This window comes from Amblyraja radiata, chromosome 12, assembly GCF_010909765.2.
Source record: "Amblyraja radiata isolate CabotCenter1 chromosome 12, sAmbRad1.1.pri, whole genome shotgun sequence".
Lineage (NCBI taxonomy): Eukaryota > Metazoa > Chordata > Chondrichthyes > Rajiformes > Rajidae > Amblyraja > Amblyraja radiata.
The window spans coordinates 40,968,207-40,986,070 of NC_045967.1; the positions used below are offsets into that span (position 1 = coordinate 40,968,207).

Here is a 17,864-nt window from a genome sequence, read left to right on the forward strand (position 1 = left end):
TTTTTTTTTTATAAAAAAAAAATTTTTATTAAAATTTTAAAATTGTATTTACAATACACTAAAACAAAACACCACCATAATGCAAGATCAACAATTATGCTAATCAACTGCTAAACAACTATATTACAATCCTTGTCAAGGATACATTCATCCTCCCTCGGTGCCCAGCGGTCGCGGAACTCCCTCAGGGTGCCCGTAGACAGGGCGTATTCCCTTTCCATCCGCACCCGGGCACGGACGTATCCCCGGAAAAGGGGCAGGCAGCCGGCTCGGGTAGAGCCCTCCACCGTCTGGCGCCGTGACTCGCGGATGGCCAGCTTGGCCAGGCCCAGGAGCAACCCAACCAGCACATCTTCAGCCCTACCCTCTCCCCTACGCACAGGGTGTCCAAAGATGAGGATGGTGGGTGAAAAATGCAGCCAGAAGGCAAGGAGCAGCCCCTTTAGATATTCAAACAGTGGCTGCAGCCTCACGCACTCCATGTACACGTGGTACACAGACTCTTCCAGCCCGCAAAAGTGGCAGGCGGCTGGCGAGTCTGTGAACCGCGAGAGAAACAGGTTGCAGGGAACACCTCGGTGCAATACCCTCCACCCCAGGTCCCCAATGTAGAGGGGGAGAATCCCTGCGTAGAGGGACCCCCACCGGGGGCCCCCCTCGCGACCGGAAGGGAACACCGCCCGCCACTTGGTGTCCGGACGGTGGACCAGGGCGAGGAAGTGCAGGGTGTGGAGGAGGAGCCTGTACAGGACACGCCTCCCTGCGTCTCGGAGGGAGACGAAGGGTGTCGAGGAAAGGCGGCTCAAATTGTGTGGGACCGGCTCCCGGGATGGATTACGGCGCCTTGGTCCGATGAGTACTTCCGGCTGAGCGGGGGCTTGCTCAACCACCAGTACTCCACACGTTTGAGCCCCCCGGTCACCCGATGGGGCGGGACAGGGACCGGCTGCTCTCAAGCCCGGGCCGTCACCCTCCGCCGGTGGAGGTGGGGCCTGGTCGACGGCAACCAGGTTCCAGACTCTCAACAAGTCCCTGTAGAAGCCAGGCATCCCCATCAGGACCGCACGGTTGACCCCCACCATCGGGATCCGCGTACCTCCTTGAAGGCAGCGGCTCCGTTGGAAAAAGTGCGTTGCCAGCACGTGCCACCTGGGAGGATGCCCTGAGTACAGGTATCTCTGCAAAGTCCTGAGGCGGAGAGCCGCCACCTTGGTGCGAATGCACACCAGCGACTGACCGCCCTCCTCGATCGGGAGACTCAGGACCGCTGCAGAGACCCAGTGCTTTCCGTTGCCCCAGAAGAAGTCCACCAACTTCTTCTGGATGATCCCAGCAAAGGTGGCTGATGGGACCAATGTGGTCAATCTGTACCAGAGCATGGAGGCCACGTGTTGGTTAATGACCAACACCCTGCCCCGGTACGAAAGCACTCTGAGGAGACCCGCCCAGCGCCCCAGCCGGGTGACGACTTTCACCTCCAGCTCCTGCCAGTTCGCCAGCCAGGTCTCCGCACCGGGACTCAGGTAGACTCCCAGGTAGTCGTAACCAGCTTGGAGGCGATGATGGTATTGAACGCCGAGCTGTAGTCTATAAACAACAGCCTGATGTAAGTGTTTTTATTGTCCAAGTAGTCCAGTGCAGAGTGGAGAGCCAGTGAGATTGCATCCTCCGTGGACCTATTGTGACGGTAGGCGAACTGTAGTGGGTCGAGGTTCTTAAGGTAGGAGTTGATATGCCCCATAAACAAACCTCCCAAAGCACTTCATCACCACGGATGTTAGTGCCAGTGGTCAATAGTCATTGAGGCACGTCACCTTACTCTTCTTGGGCACCGGTATTATTGATGCCCTCTTAATATAAAATTGGATCAAATTAAAACAGGTCAAAACAAAGTAAAGTATCAGTATTTGAACTCCATGAGCTCATTTTCAAAACAACCGCTGGAGGAACTCAGCGGACTAAGCTGGAGGAACTCAGCGGACTTTCCCTCCAGAGATGCTGCCTGGCCTGTTGAGTTCCTCCAGCAGTTTGTTTTTTACTCAAGATTCCAGCAACCACAATCTCTTGTATCTCCCATTAATTTTACATAAACATTATTACTGTGTATTCAATAAAAGTGATTGTTAATGCAATTTGCAATTATCAAACCAGGAATGTAATTGTTTACTATCACCATGATATCCTCTTCTGATTTCCACAATCATTCTTCTAATGCTCTCAGAAGCAGTACCATGGTGTAGATTTACACCAAACTAGGTCAATACAGGGTCTCTACAGCCCCTTTAAACGTGACTACTAATTGAATTACCATCAAGTGAAGCTATACTGCATCCAGAAGGACAATCTCACCACAATACAAATTTATTCCACGTACATTTCATAATTATTTCTCAGGACATAGGCAGCAATTGTATACTGAAATACAGTTTTTTAAAAACTGGTTGTGCTCTCCAGTGAAATCATACTATACATGAACACAATCAAGTACAGCAGATGGAGTAAAGAGAAAAACAGCTAACTGCAGAGTATAATCATCTAGCAATACAGTTACAGAGAAAATGAAGATAAAAAATTTCAAAGTCCGCAATGAGATAGGTTGGGAGATCAGGACTCCACCCTAATTTATGGAAGGACTGTTCAGTATTCTGATAACAGCTGGGAAGCTATGCCTGAATCTGGTGGTATGTGCTTTCACGCCTTTGTATCTTTTGCCCGACCACGGCAGAGTTTGCCACCAGCAGTATATTAAAAATGACAATAATCATAATAAACCGTGATGGTAGCATGCTATAGAAAAACCTAGAAATGTCACAAATAAAGATGTTCAGAGCTTAGTTGCTTTAACATGCCAACCCATGACAATAAAGAACTATTAAACAGCTGATGAGGGGAAGCAGCTCCCATCCTCAACAAAGGTAAAGCCAATATGTAGAGGTCAGTGATAAATTATTTGCAACTGCCTTCAGTCAGATGGGTCACAAGGCTAGTCTATCTCAGGCTTCTATTACAGAAGCCAACCTTTTGCAAATTACATTCACTTTGTACAACATAAATGCCTGAGAGGACAGGACAAGTTAATGAAACCCAACAAGGTGGCACAGTTGCACAGCTAGGAGAGCTGATGCCTCATAACTACAATGAAACAGATTAGATTCAGGCCTCTGGTGTTGCCTGTGGAGTTGACTTGTTCGGCCTGCGATTGCATGGATTACCTCTGGGTGCTCCCTTTCCTCTCACAACCCAAAACATGCAGTTAGTAGGTTAGTTGGCCAGTGTAAATTGATGTAAGAGCTGGATTTCTGTCAAGAAACAACCAAACTTGCTAATGATCACTAATGTCAGCTCCAGGTATTCAGTGCAAAAGTTCAAGTTCAAGTGAGTTTATTGTCATGTGTCCCTGTATAGGACAATGAAATTCTTGCTTTGCTTAAGCACACAGAAAATAGTAGGCATTTACTACAAAACAGATAAATGTGTCCATATACCATGATATAAATATATACACACATGAATAAATAAACTGGTAAAGTGCAAATAACAGAAAGTGGTTATTAATAATCAGAGTTTTGTCCGAGCCAGGTTTAATAGCCTGGTGGTTGTGGGGGACGTAGCTATTCCTGAACCTGGTTGTTGCAGTCTTCAGGCTCCTGTACCTTCTACCTGAAGGTAGCAGGGAGATGAGTGTGTGGCCAGGATGGTGTGGGTCTTTGATGATACTGCCAGCCTTTTTGAGGCAGCGACTACGATAAATCCCCTCGATGGAAGGAAGGTCAGAGCCGATGATGGACTGAGCAGTGTTTACTACTTTTTGTAGTCTTTTCCTCTCCAGGGCGCTCAAATTACCGAACCAAGCCACGATGCAACCGGTCAGTATGCTCTCGACTGTGCACCTGTAGAAGTTAGAGAGAGTCTTCCTTGACAATCCGACTCTCCGTAATCTTCTCAATTTTAATAAGGGAGGGAATAACGGCAATAGAGAGGAAGGATATTGCGTTGAAGGATCAGGATAGTGAAACAGCTTGGGTACAGATAGAGAATAACAAGGGGAAAAAAACACTAGTGGGTGTAATTTATAGACCTCCAAATAGCTGTGACGCTGTTAGTCAGAACATAAATCTGCAAATAGTTGACGCATGTAAAAAGGGAACTGCTGTAATCATGGGGGACTTCAATTTTCATATTAATTGGGCAAACCAAACTGGGCAGGGTAGACTAGAGGAAGAGTTTATAGAATGTATTAGAGACGGGTTCCTAGAACAGTATGTCGCAGAACCGACAAGGGGGGAGGCAATCTTGGATCTGGTCCTGTGTAATGAAGCAGGATTAATTAAAAATGTCATAGTTAGGGACTCGTTGGGAACAAGTGACCACAATATGGTCGAATTCCATATTCAAATAGAAGGGGAGCAGGTTGAAACTCAGGCTAGGGTGCTTAGTCTAAATAAGGGGGATTATGAAGGTATGAGGACTGAGCTGATCAAAGTTGACTGGGATAGCAGACTCAAGAATAAGACGGTACATGAGCAGTGGTGTACGTTTAAGGATCTACTGTATAACCTTCAAGAAAAATTTATTCCTATGAAGAAAAAAAGGGGTAAGGGTAAGAACAGTCAGCCATGGCTCAGTAAAACTATAAAGGATAGTATTCGGCTGAAGGCAAGGGCATATAAGGTAGCCAGAGATAGTGGGAGGGCAGAGGATTGGGAAGCATTTAAAGGTCAGCAAAAAATAACTAAGAGATTAATTAAGACGGGGAAAATAGACTATGAAAGGAATTTAGCGAACAACATAAAAACTAATAGTAAGAGTTTTTATAGCTATATAAAAAGAAAAAGGGTGGCTAAGGTGAACGTTGGTCCATTGGAGGGTGAGACTGGAGAGTTGTTGGTGGGGAACATGGAAATGGCAAAGGCATTAAACGAGTATTTTGTATCAGTCTTCACCATAGAAGACACAAAAAATATTCCAACGCTGGATAAACAGGGGGCGGTAGGAATGGAGGAGCTAAATACTATTAAGATCACCAAGGAGGTGGTATTAGGGAAATTAATGAGACTGAAGGAGGATAAATCCCCTGGGCCTGATGGATTACATCCAAGGGTCTTGAGGGAGATAGCGGTGGGGATTGTGGATGCATTGGTGATAATTTTCCAAAACTCCCTGGAGGCAGGAACGGTCCCAGTGGATTGGAAAATGGCCAATGTAACACCTATATTTAAAAAAGGAAGTAAACAGAAGGCGGGTAACTATAGACCGGTTAGTCTAACATCGGTGGTGGGTAAAATGTTAGAGACAATTATTAAAGAAACACTAACGGGGCACTTGGATAAACATGACTTCATCGGACAGAACCAGCATGGTTTTGTGAAGGGGAAGTCCTGTTTAACGAATCTGCTCGAATTCTTTGAGGAAGTAACAACCCGGGTGGATAAAGGGGAACCGGTGGATGTGGTATACTTGGACTTCCAAAAGGCTTTTGACAAGGTGCCACATAAGAGACTATTGCTAAAAATAAAAAATTATGGGATTGGGGGTAATATATTAGCATGGGTAGAGGATTGGCTAACAAATAGGAAGCAGAGAGTGGGGATAAATGGTTCATACTCGGGATGGCAACCGGTAACTAGCGGGGTTCCGCAAGGGTCGGTGCTGGGACCCCAGTTGTTCACAATTTATATAAATGATTTGGAGGAGGGAACCAAGTGTAATATATGAAAATTTGCGGACGATACAAAAATGGGAGGAAAAGTAGGGGATGAGGAGGATAGGAAGAGTCTGCAAAAGGATATAGATAAGCTAGGTGAGTGGGCAACAACTTGGCAGATGAAATTTAATACTAATAAATGTGAAGTCATTCACTTTGGGAAAAAAAATGATAGGGCAAGTTATTTTCTAAATGATGAGGAGCTGCGTTGTAATGCAACGCAAAGGGATCTAGGGGTATTAGTACATGAATCACTAAAAGTTAGTATGCAGGTGCAGCAAGCAATCAGGAAGGCCAATGGAGTTTTGGCCTTTATTGCTAGGGGGATTGAGTATAAAAACACAGAGGTCTTGCTGCAGCTGTACACAGTATTGGTGAGACCACATTTGGAATACTGTGTACAGTTCTGGGGTCCATACTTAAGAAAGGATGTACTAGCCCTGGAGGCAGTGCAGCGAAGGTTTACAAGATTAATTCCTGCAATGAGGGGATTGACATATGAGGAAAGGTTAAGTAGGTTGGAACTCTACTCTTTGGAGTTTAGAAGAATGAGAGGCGATCTCATTGAAACATATAAGATCGTGAGGGGCCTTGATCGGGTGGATGCACCGAGGATGTTCCCAATGATCGGGAAAACTAGAACTAGGGGACATAGTCGCAGAATAAGGGGGGCTCTTTTAAAACTGAGATGAGGAAGAACTTCTTCACCCAGAGGGTGGTTAATTTATGGAATTCACTGCCCCAGGGAGCAGTGGAAGCAGAAACGTTAAATATATTTAAGTCTAAAATAGATGTTTTTTTAGCTGCTAAGCGGATAAGGGGCTACTGGGAGAGGGCAGGGATATGGACCTAGGTATGGTTAGTATAGTAAGACCTGAGTGATCTCCTGGACAAGTGTCGATCGCCTGGATTGGGGTCGGAGAGGAATTTCCCGGATTTTTTTCCCGAATTGGACCTGGGTTTTTATCCGTTTTTTTGCCTCCCCCAGGAGATCACGCGGTTCTTGGGGTGGAGAGGGGTGATAGCGGTATAAAGGGGAGGGTAGTGTCTTGTGTTCTGTGTCTTGTGTCTACTGTTTGTGGGTAAGTGTGTCTGTTTAGTGTTCAGCCATGAGCGAATGGCGGTGCGGGCTCGACGGACCTGGTGGTCTACTCTCGCACCTACTTTCTATGTTTCTATGTAATAGAGGCGCTGATGAGCTTTTTTGATAATTGCGTTAGTGTTCTCGGACCAGGAAAGATCTTCAGAGATGTGCACGCCCAGGAATTTGAAGTTCTTGACCCTTTCAACCATCGACCCGCTGATATAAATGGGGCTGTGGGTCCCCCTCCTACTCTTTCCAAAGTCCACAATCAGTTCCTTGGTTTTGCTGGTGTTGAGGGCCAGGTTATTGCGCTGGCACCATATGGACAGTTGCTCGATCCCTCTTCTGTATTCTGACTCATCCCCATAAGTAATACGCCCCACAATAGTAGTGTCGTCAGCGAACTTGATGATGGAGTTCGCACTGTGGTTCGCTACGCAGTCATGGGTATAGAGTGAGTACAGCAGGGGGCTGAGCACGCAGCCTTGAGGTGCTCCCGTGCTGATTGTTATCGAGGCTGACACATTTCCACCAATACGAACAGACTGTGGTCTGTGGATGAGGAAGTCGAGGATCCTCGATCCTCAAAACTGTGTTCTTGACAGAAATTCAGCTCTTTCATCAAATATCGCTCCACCACAAAATCAGATGTGCGGATGTTCATGAGTGAATGCACAATATTCAGCATACAGTTCAATCCATTATCAACACATCTTATGCACTTCACTGCAGCATTATCACACCAAACAAAAACGACGAGCTAATATTAGCGCAGATGACAGAGCTTGATCAAAAATTGTACAAGGGGTAAAGCAATAAAATAAGGCGAGGAGGTAGAGAGATATTAAGACGGAATTCCAACGATTTACACCCTGGTACCTAAAGGCACAGCTACAGATAATTAATTGCAAGAATGTGCAAATGCCCAAGCGTGAAGGAGCCCATTAGTTTGGGAATAAAGTTTGACGCAGTCTGCAGGGAAAGGGATGGGGTGGAATCTGAAAACACAATGAAAAACAAAACTAAGGCGTCGCTTAAATCAGCAGCTAGTTTGGGTTAACATACAGCGGGGTGAAGGGTGTGCCACGCTGTGATGTTCAGAGCTGTGTTGGGCAGAAGCAAAGATACTAATCTTTGGGCAGAAGTCAGACACCGCTCAGGAAACATTTCGCTACACAGAGCTCCAGTGTTGATCACATTTCAAGTTTGTGTATCAACAACGCCGGCAGATATGTGAATTGTGTTACCATATGAACATATCCTTAGTTACCTGCGCCCCAACTGGCCAATACACGTCAATTAATAAGTCTGCATAGAAAGGTTTACACCGTAGACACAAAATGCTGGAGTAACTCAGCGGGACAGGCAGCACCTCTGGAGAAAAAGGAATGGGTGACGCTTCGGGTCGAGACCCTTCACACCGAAAAACGTTGAGACAGAATTTAAACGTTTACCTGTTACTCTCAGCTTGTTTGTGAGGGATTGCAATTGTCACGTTTCCCAAGTACAACAGTGACGACGTTCTTTAAAAGTGAGTTCTTCCATTCAGGACGGCCAGAGGTCGTGAAAGGAGCTCATTGAAAATATCCCTTTCACGGGTTGGCGTGCCCGGGCACCCGAGGCAAACCTGGTTTATCAACAAACACGTTTCTCCGACTCGCTGAAGGCACAATGTCGCCACTCTCTTCCAGAGTCGGACAAATAACGAGCATCTATCTCACTTACCCGCAGCGAGGGGCAGGAACCGCCATGGACGCGCCGCCGCCTCCAGAAAGTCCACACCTTCCCTTCCCTTCCCGCTCAGCAAGGAACAAGTCGGCAACAAATTATCCCTGAGGCAAGTGTAGACTCGCGCCCAACGGAGGGCTTTTGCTTTAACTTCTGGTTTTGAAATGCAAATGTTGTTAAACCCCGCCTCTATATTTAACCAGGAAAGTTTAAAGTACCGGACAGAACGCCCTCAAGTTTTCTTTTCTTCTCAAACCTGTTGTGCCGCGTCAATGTGGCCGTTCACAGCTGACGCTGTCTTTCTTGGTCTGCCTGAATACAAGCCAAGAGTTTATTTTTATCTCGCCTCTGTAGACTCAACTTTTAGCACCGTCCACTGTAGCCACAGAGCTGTGCTGACGAGTGCTGCTTCTCTGTCACTGGTCAGATATTCTCATGAATCAGTGGGGATGTTCTTCATGGAGGCTTTGAGCACATCCTTGAATCTTTTTCTCTGCCGACCTGGTAATTTTTTCCATGGAAGACCCTAAAATAGCGAATCTGCTACAGTCTGAAGAAGAGTTCTAACCTGAAACGTTACCTATCATGACCCCCTGATGAGTTTCTCCAGAACCCTGGGTTTTTATGTTGGCATCTGCAAATTCTCGCGTGTCTATGTTTTAGGAGTCTGGTATTTGGACTGGTGTGCTATGTAGCCTGCCCTACACAGCCAACTGAGAATAACTAGGGTGCAATTTTGGAGATATCACCCTGAAAGCAGACAATGACATAGGTTTATTTAACTTTTCAGCAAATTTGGAGGATTTTGTTTAGTCAACATGCTTGTGTTGTTAGTCAACATCCAATGACAAATGTAGTCATTGTTGTAGTCTATTAACACAGCAGATAATTTGGTTTAGTTTAGAGGTACAGCACAGAAACAGGCCCACTGAGTCAATGTCAACCAGCAATCACCCATACACTAGTTCTATCATACGCACCAAGGACATTTTTTTTACAGAAGCCAATTAACCTACAAACCTGCATGACTTTAGAATGCGGGAGAGAGCAAGAGCACCTGAAGAAAGCCCACACTGTCACAGGGAGAATGTACAAACTCTGTACAGACAATACCCAGTCAGGATCAAACCCGGGTCTCTGGCGCTGTAAGGCAGCAGCTCTACAGTCGTGCTGTCCAGATGCTGCCCGACTCACTGAGTTAATCCAGCACTTTTTTTTAATAAAGCAGAATCCGCAGTTCTTGGGTCTCCAAAATATGCAATATTACTTGTTGAAACTTGCTCTGAATTCATTGTTGTTCCTCAGTGACTGTACACTGGAATGCAATGGTGTTTATAATCCGAAACTGCAGCTGTTGTTCTCTCTTTAATACTAACATCAGTCAAGGGTACACAGGGTAAATCGCTCTTTATTTAATGTTGAAACATTTTTCCAAAGGCCTGTACCATTTCAATTTTATGGTTAACTGAAAATGGAAAATGTTAATCTTGCATTACAACTAAACTTTCCCACGTTTTTTGTTTTAGCAGTCTAGAGAAATTTGTTTTAGTAATGCGTCCTTTGTAGTGGAACTGGGACTTGTGCAAAGAAACAGATCATCTTTGCATTTCTTCAACCAGTAATATTAAAGCATCCTACCGGAGGAGGGGAATGCAATTCTGAACCCAGGGTCTTACAAAAATATGACATCAAAACCAAACTATTGACAGTAAGCAAAATAAAAAGATAGAAATGCAGGGTTAAGTGGGAGAGGTCATAGCCTCAGAATAAAAGGATGTTCCTTTAGAAGGAGATAAGATGGAATTTCTTCTGTCAAAGAATGAATGAATAAGTTTATTGGCCAAGTATTCACATCCAAGGAATTTGCCTTGGTGCTCCGCCCACAAGTGACAACATGACATACAGTGAAGGGCCTGTCCCACTTGCGTGTCCTTGGCACGCAAATTACGCGACCTCGTGGTCGCGTTGAGGCGCACGGGCATCGTATGGCCGCGCGGGGCCGGTCCCACTTAGAAGCGCGGAAGTTGTGCGGGGCTCTGAAATTTTTGTAGTGAATGAAATCTTCGTGCGCCAACGGCCTGTTGCGGAACTGACGGCCCAAGTGGGACAGGCCCAAGACCCTGGCGCGATGCAACGTCTCACCTTCAACAGCAGCAGAAGCAGGCAAACGATCGTCGAACTCGGCCTGGGGCTCACGGCCGTTGCGGTCCGGATCCGCCCCCACTTCTACTCCCAGAGCAGGGCCGAGAAAATTGAAGATAGACACAAAATGCAGGAGTAACTCAGCGAGACCGGCAGCATCTCTGGAGAGAAGCAATTGGTGACGTTTCGGGTCAAGACACTTTTCCGACTGAAGAAGAGTTTCGACAGGAAACGTCACCCATTGCTTCTATCCAGAGATGGTGCTGGTCCCGCTGAGTTACTCCAGCTTTGTGTCCATCTTCAAATGACGTCACGTGCTCCAGACGGCTGTGCGTACGCATGAAATCGCGCACGACCTTCGCGGGACCGAGCGGCTCAACGCGACCCCGAGGTCGCGTTATATGGGTGCCAAGGACACGCAAGTGGGACAGGCCCTTGACAGTTAGGAATGACACATAAAACATTAAACATTAATAATAAAACATTATTGATTAAACATGTGAATTAAATAAAATACCAGAGCAAAAAGAGGCTACAGATTTTTGGTTATTGAGTAGAGCTTCTACTCGTGGGGAAAATAACTGTTTTTATGTCTGGCTGTGGCAGCTTTGACAGTCCGGAGTCGCCTTCCAGGGGGAAGTGATTCAAAGAGTTAGTGGCCAGGGTGAGGGGGATCAGAGATGATCTTACCCTTACAGGGCCAGGATGACTGCGGCATCCACAGATCTATTGGCCCAATATGCAAACTGCAGAGGGTCCAGCAGGGGGTTTGCGATATTTTTCAGCTTGGCCTTTCAAGGGTCTTCATGACTACAGAGGTCAGTGCGACAGTGGTCATTAAGACCAGTAATCCTTGCCTTTTTGGGTACAGGGACAATAGTGGAGACTTTGAAGCAGGAAGGGACAGTACAGGTTTTCAGGGACTAGTTGAAAATATCTGTGTAGACATTTGTTGTTCGGCACAGAGCTTGAGAGTAGAGGGGGAAACATTGTCCAGTCCTGGAGATTTCCAGCTTTGCTGTCTTCTGAACAGCCTCTCCACCTCCTCTATTTTTATTTTTGATGATGGAGAAGTGATGTTGTGCAGCACGGAGGGGGTGGGTAGTGGACGCTACCGCAATCTTTTGCAGTCAGGCTGCAATGGGTGTAATGTGGTGATTGGAGAGGGATGGGTGAGAAAGTGTCCAGTCTTGTGAAGTGGTGATTGGGGTGGAGTGAGTGTAGAAGGGTCCAGCCTTTGCAGACTGGGGTCAGGTTGTGAGTGGGTGTGAAGTGTTGGTTGGGGTGGGAAAGGGTCCAGTCTTTTCAGACTGGAGTCTTGCTTTAAGTAGGTGTGAAGTGGTGATTGGGGAGGAGTGGGTGTAGAAAGGTCCAGTCTTTGCAGACTGGGGTCTGGCTGTGTTGGTTGGGGAGGGAGGAGGAGGAGGGAGGGAGGAGGAGGAGGGGGGGAGGAGATACCAGTGTTACGTTTCTGCTTGTCAAATCTGCAGTAGAACTCATTCAGGTAGTTGGTCAGCTGACGATTGTCCAAGAAGGGGGGGGGGGGGGCTTTCCTCTTGAAGCTGGTGATTTCTCTTGCAAGCCCTTCCAAACTGAAGAAGTCACTAGCTGAGAACTTGCTCCTCAACTTCTCAGAGTACCTTTCCTTGGCAGCTCTGATTCCTCTTCTCAGCTTGTACTTTGCCTGCCTGTAGAGGTATGCATTCCCGCTCCTGTAGGCTTCCTCTTTAGACTGTCGGAGCTGTCTGTGTAAACCAGGGCTTGTTGTTGTTGAACCAGGTCCGGGTTCTGTTTGGAATGCAACTGTCCTCACAAACACTAACATATGATGATACAGTGTCTGTGTCATCGAGGCTTGTTGGTAGCTTCCCTGTGAACTCATTCCAATCGTGCAGTCAAAGCAGGACTGTTGGTTTTCAATGCCCTCGCTTGTCCACCTTTTCGTTGTTCTGACCACAGACTTAGCGGATTTTAGTTTCTGCCTGTAGGTTGGAATAAGGTGAACTAAACAATGATCAGAGAGACCCAGATCTGCCCGGGGAACAGAGCAATATTCTTTTGATTGACGTGTAACAGTGGTCAAGTCTTCTCTCCCAGGGCAGGCAGGTGTGTGTTGGTGATCTTCTGGGCTGTGTTGATGACTCTCTGCAAAGCCTTCTTGTCAGCTGCAGAGCTGTTGCCACACCACACCAGGATGCCATGTGTCAGGATACTCTATGGAATCACATGCAATTTTGATTAGTTATTTCAGCGTTCCTAATGACTGGTTGTCCTTTTACAGTGGTTCTAATAGGAATTTGATAAAGCAACAGGTTATAGATGAAGACATTTACAACTCCAAAGCATTCTACAACATTTGATTAAAACTATTTTCAGAGGCCGAAGTATATTTTCATCTGCTTGCACCATGTTTGCACCTTATCAGACTAACCAAATATTTTAAAAGAATACATCAATCAAACCTTGGTATTAAGTTAGTCTTTGGTAACTTAAAACTGTCATATGCAGATGCATATTGTCATGTATTTTTATAGTTGGACAATATGCATGTCTGATTTGGCATAGAATTGCTGTATACATTGGTGCTCTTGTCTTTGGAGTGGAAAATTCCAAAGCCATTTCCTCATCCACACTGGTTTTGGGGAAGTGATGGGGCAATATAATTGTCTCTGTCCTTCTGAACCCGTGAGGGAAAATTACATTTCCGACTGCTTTCTAAAGATACCACGCAGATGTGTGTAGCAGTGAAGTCTGGATCAGCTCAAAGTTGACACTTTCCATAGAGAAGGGGGCAGAGAGGGAATTGGCAGAACAGACAGTATCAGTGAGAATTAAATCTAAAATTAATCAAAACCCACTAGTGAACACTATTAAATTGCTGAATATAATTGTGTATGATTGTGTTATGAGGACTGATTTCATTTAGAACATGAGGCCTTGGTATGGTTGTTTACCCAGTTAAATCACTATTCCTTGATATACAGAGAAAATGCATACTGCAATTACCTCCTGTTGGAAGTAAGCTTTGATCATTATATTGCATGTTGCATAGCTTTCTTGCTTTGCTATACTCCTGGAAATAGTAAACTGCCTGCACCTATTTTGCCCATGTCTGTCATTGGTCTGCAGCTCACGTTTAAAGTTGTTGGATTTTTGGCTTCTGCCTCTCGCAATTCAACAACTTGCGTTACTTACTTTAAAGGAAGAAAGAATACCATCCAGTGCGGTTCTGCTTTGGAGCCAAGTGGCTTCATTTGTCACTGTCAGAAAAATATCCGTATAAAATTAAACAACTTGAACAAAAGAAATGTCAGTGGAAATGATAACCTGCTCTCCAGAACTAACTACACTGACAGCAATTCAACCAAGGAGGCGCGGGTGTGATATTACAACAAATTCATTCACTTATGTTACTTTTAAAACTTGCACAAAGTCAATAATAATGATCCAAAATCAAATTGTGCATTTGAAACTCTAATTAATATCTCTGTTAACGTAAGGAAGACAATGTTTCAGGTTATACCACAACTGTTTCTAAACTATTTCACTAAATACTGTATCCGGAGTTGGAGATTACAACATAAGAAATGCGTTAGGTCATTGTGCAATTCGGGTTCTTATAAGAACATAAGAATATTAGAAACTTAGAAAATAGGTGCAGGAGGAGGCCATTTGGCCCTTCAAGCCAGCACCGCCATTCATTGTGATTTTGGCTGATCGTCCCCTATCAATAACTCGTGCCTGCCTTCTCCCCATATCCCTTGACTCCACTAGCCCCTAGAGCTCTATCTAACTCTCTCTTAAATCCATCCAGTGACTTGGCCTCCACTGCCCTCTGTGGCAGGGAATTCCTTTAGAGAAATGTTATTAAATGGTAAAACAAGACAAATCAAAACAAGTATGACAAACATAAAAATCATAACATGTTGCTATTCCTTTTCAGCTGCCTTTGATTCTTCGAGTGAAAAATACCAAATAAAAAGTAAATTAAATGTAATTTTCTTAAAGGATAAAAAAATAAGGTGGAACTTCACACAGCTAGTGAACACGGAGGAAAGGAACCATTTTAAAGATATTATAGCACTTTTTTTTCACTTTATCATTTTGCAAAGGCACTGAAATGTATTTGTCATTGTTTTATTCAGTCTGTCACATTGATTTATTTATTTTTCATTACAGGTCTAAAGCTTCTAATTTGACAAAGTCACTTGTTTGATTGTGAAGTAATCCAAAAAAAAAACAGCTCTAAAATTAGCAGAAATTGAATTAAATTTCTCATCAATAAATGTTCAAATTAATATTGAATAGTAGTGCAGATGCTATAATGTGGAAGAAAAAAGAAACTGGGTGGGTCAAGCAGTATCTGGAGGCAAAGGATTAGTTGACATTTCAGGTTGAGACTTGCCGTATAATTGTGACTGCTACTAAACAAACAGCAGATACATTTTAAACCATTCTTTCACAATAAGGAATATATAGGCAAACAATTGGTCACATTTCCATACAAACTGTAACCCAATTTCTTTTACCACATTAATAGCTTAAGTGTTAAAAATTGTGCATATTAAACTGGGGTTAACTTAGCAAGTTCAGATGTGTTCATAGATGCAATCACTTTCTAGACTCATTTTATTGCAGCCTGAAGAAGTTTGCTCAAATTATTGTAAATCCCAAAATCTTAAAATTACACAGAGCATGGTCAGTTTCTCAGTGGAGTTCTTTGCAGCTTTGGAGTAGAGCTTAACTTGTGTTTCTTGTTCTCAATTTAGGAGCACATTTTCAACTTTGGTTCTTTTCTTATATGTCTTTAACTGCACAATTCTTGAAAAGCAGATGAAGGCTGCAGGCTGTTACATTTGATGTGGAGAGAACAGGGAGGGGATAATTTTTAATCAACATAAGGGTCCACATGGTCACTGTGTGTTGTTTTCCGGGCCACCCATGAAACTTCATTATAATACCTGACATTGCATGTCTTGTGGTTCACTGTAGATTTATTTTTAAAACATCCCATTGTATTCTATAATTCTCTCGTTGCCAAGGGAGACAGTCATTTACACTTGTCACCTGTCACCTACTTACTTTGGGAATCTGCCACAACAATCAGGCCGAGACCACATTTGCACAATGTTGCTGTATAATTACTGTGACTGGGATTTCTTGGCACCCTGACTCTGCAAACTCTGGTTACATCCCATTCTGAGTCACAGTAACCTTAAACCTTCACTCTGCACAAAATATGGCAATGTATGTATTCAAACAGAAGGTACACAAAAATGCTGGAGAAACTCAGCGGGTGCAGCAGCATCTATGAGGCGAAGGAGATAGGCAACGTTTTGGGCCGAAACCCTTCTTCAGACTGATAGGGGGTGATATTCAAACACATCACCCTATCTGGTTTCTACTTCTTAACCTGTTCCCAGATGAAAGCCACAGTCAGAGAAGACACTCCCATGTTTTTATTCAGACACTACTTTCACTATGTCAGCAAATCCTGAAATTGATTGTCCACCCTCTCCCCCTTCTCTCTCACAATCTCTCACCTGTTTTCAGCAGAATTTCTGGCAGTGTCTGAGCTGCCAGGCCTGAGTTACTGAGCTGCCAAGCCTGAGTGACTGAGCTGCCAGCCCAAGAATCCATTTGGCCCACAATGTCTATACTAGCCCTCTGGAAATCAGTCCATGGAGAGGTGGAATATTGGGTTTGGGGACCAACCCTCCCATGTGAACATGGGACCCAATAGGTCCCCCTTAATCTAGTATGGAATAAAGCTAAAACATTCACAATACTGTGCCAATTAAAATGGTTCCTGTCAATACTCTGACATCTTGGCTTCTTCCCCAATCATAACAAAAAGCCAGTCTCCGAACAACATGGTTCACTGCCTGTGATAGCAAGAAACAACTGAGAGCGAAGGTGAAGCAACCAGGCAACACCCTTGCTGTAGTATTGAGATCTGTGCTTCAGAACACGCCTCGCCTCTAGCCCAGCTGCTTCAGTACAATTACACTGTTGGCATCTACCTAACAATGTGGAAAATCCTTGAGTATGCCCTGCTTACATAGAGTATGATAAATTCAATTTGGCTAGCTGTCACCCAATCAGTCTGCTCTTAATCATCAGCAAAGTGATGGAATCTGTCCTCAATGGCGGTATCGAGCAGTGGTTACTCACTAGTGTTAAGTTTGAGTTTTACCTGGACCACGTTGTCAAACCTAATAACAGCCTTGGGCAAACATGGAACAACATACTACATGTGAAGTGAGGGTGATTGCCCTGAATATCCAGCCAATATTTTATGGCTTCCAGGTGTTCCGGTGAAACTTGTCAATCGGCATTACAGAGAGAACATTGGTGGATGAAGTCATATAATGCACAAAGGAAGGTGGTTGCGATTGTCAATCATCCCAGCCTCAGGACATCACTGCAAGGGTTCTTCAGAACAACAACTTTGGCCAAATCATCTTCAGCCACATCAATTACCTTCTATCCATAGAAACATAGAAATTAGGTGCAGGAGTAGGCCATTTGGCCCTTCGAGCCTGCACCGCCATTCAATGTGATCATGGCTGATCATCCAACTCAGTATCCTGTACCTGCCTTCTCTCCATACCCCCTGATCGCTTTAGCCACAAGTGCCACATCTAACTCCCTCTTAAATATAGCAAATGAACTGGCCTCAACTACCTTCTGTGGCAGAGAATTCCAGAGATTCTCCACTCTCTCTGTGCCATACTTTCAGAAGCTGACAATTCTACTCGAGTTTTGGTCTCAGAAATTCTCTTTATAATGGCAAGAACAAATAATATTGTACTTAAGTAGGAAACAATTGAAAGCTACCTTAGCTGGAGAGTGGGAACTTTATATGTGGACACATTAAAATAGCCCACCATATATGGAGAATTTGTGATACCAATGTTGATACTTTATGCGGTAATATGTCATGTCAATGTTTTCTGATCAGTTGTTAGTATGTGAACTGCAGCATGCCAGTTAATAATTGTTGCAGATTTTCAATTCTGAATTTACAGGCCTGCAATTTTCCATCAATTCCAATGAGATGATGGAAAATCAATTCAAGAGCAAAAGTAGAAAAGTTCAACCTCTACCTCTTTGGAGGCAATCCAACTTTCTTGCAAAATCGTCATAAGATCCAGTGCATATGAGATTCTGATGCTACAGTTTTTGTTCTCAGAGCTGCTCTCT

The 17,864-nt window shown here is 44.4% G+C and overlaps 1 protein-coding gene across 2 annotated transcripts in view; it reads right to left on the reverse strand.

Annotated features, from left to right (window-relative positions):
- The window catches only part of LOC116979121 (membrane transport protein XK-like), a 31,146-nt gene extending 22,190 nt beyond the window's left edge, over window positions 1–8,956 (reverse strand). The window contains exon 1 of one of the 2 annotated variants that reach the window (XM_033030607.1): window positions 8,514–8,956. The gene's annotated coding sequence lies outside the window, so the exon portion shown is untranslated. Of the gene's footprint in view, window positions 1–8,242; window positions 8,476–8,513 lie in introns of those variants that run through there. The other variant, XM_033030608.1, reaches the window with a different exon arrangement.
- Window positions 8,957–17,864: the final 8,908 nt, after the last annotated feature.